The sequence below is a fragment of the Staurois parvus genome, unplaced genomic scaffold (assembly GCF_062004578.1).
Source record: "Staurois parvus isolate SC_StPar_1 unplaced genomic scaffold, SC_StPar_1.0 ptg000662l, whole genome shotgun sequence".
Classification (NCBI taxonomy): Eukaryota; Metazoa; Chordata; class Amphibia; order Anura; family Ranidae; genus Staurois; species Staurois parvus.
Window position 1 is genome coordinate 1,530,315 of NW_028318458.1, and position 1,036 is coordinate 1,531,350.

General features: G+C 33.1%; 1 non-coding gene across 1 annotated transcript; it reads left to right on the forward strand.

Annotated features, from left to right (window-relative positions):
* Positions 1-515: 515 nt before the first annotated feature.
* TRNAE-CUC (transfer RNA glutamic acid (anticodon CUC)) lies at positions 516-587 on the forward strand. The gene has a single exon. It is a non-coding gene; the product is annotated as a tRNA-Glu (tRNA).
* The last annotated feature ends 449 nt before the right edge of the window (positions 588-1,036 follow it).

Genomic DNA, 1,036 nt, shown 5'->3' on the forward strand with positions numbered 1-1,036 from the left:
GCAACTTTCATTGACTTCTGTTAAACAAAGTTGCAAACCGCTGTGAAATTAGAGGTACAAATCGCACTGATCTGAGACTTGGAATTCACGCTACTTCGAGTGAAGAAGTGTGATTTCAAAGTCACATTCAATTTTAACCAGGGCTAATGGTAATGCTGCAATCATAATCATAGATTTGATACTTGCCTAATCAGGTAACATTTGCATACTGTAAAATACACTGTATCACCAGGATAGATGAATGAAAGAAACAGCACAAAATAAGCAGAAGAAAGAAAAAATAAAGCTTTCAACATAGCAAGAACATTGAAGTCAATGTACATTATCTAAGTAAAGTCCTGCATAAAATTGTTTGTGTTATAGAATTACCTGTAATAATAATAATAGTAATAATAATAATAATAATAATAATAATAATAATAAAACAAAATAAATCCAGAGTTTTATATAGAATATAAATACACTTGTGTATGTATTACAGTGTTCAGAACCTTTACAAGCATCATACAACAACTTCCCTGGTGGTCTAGTGGTTAGGATTCGGCGCTCTCACCGCCGCGGCCCGGGTTCGATTCCCGGTCAGGGAATAACTTTTTAAGATTCTTCATCCATAGGTTGGATGTGCTGCACATGCCCCAAAACAATTATACACTGTGTGTGTAGCATATCCAGTCCTTCTGCTGCTGCCCCCTCCCAATTCTTGGCTCTGTTAATGAAACTACATACAACAACTAGCAACCACAGCTGTAAAAAAAAAAACTGTCTGACACAGTGTTTATAAACACTGTTCAGACCAAATAGAGAGATACAAAGTTATATTGTTGATTTTGCATCTACTCTGTTTCAGTTATTAAATTTATACTTTTATCCTACAGCAACACTATTCTACAGCAACACTATTTTTTTTTTTAAACGAAAACTAAAAAAAACACAAAAAGAAACTTTTTGTTACTTTTTTGTCAAGGGATTTCATTTAAAAAGTTAATTTTTGCAAGGCAGTTTCATGAAAAGAAAGCATATTACTTTGTAATCTAAA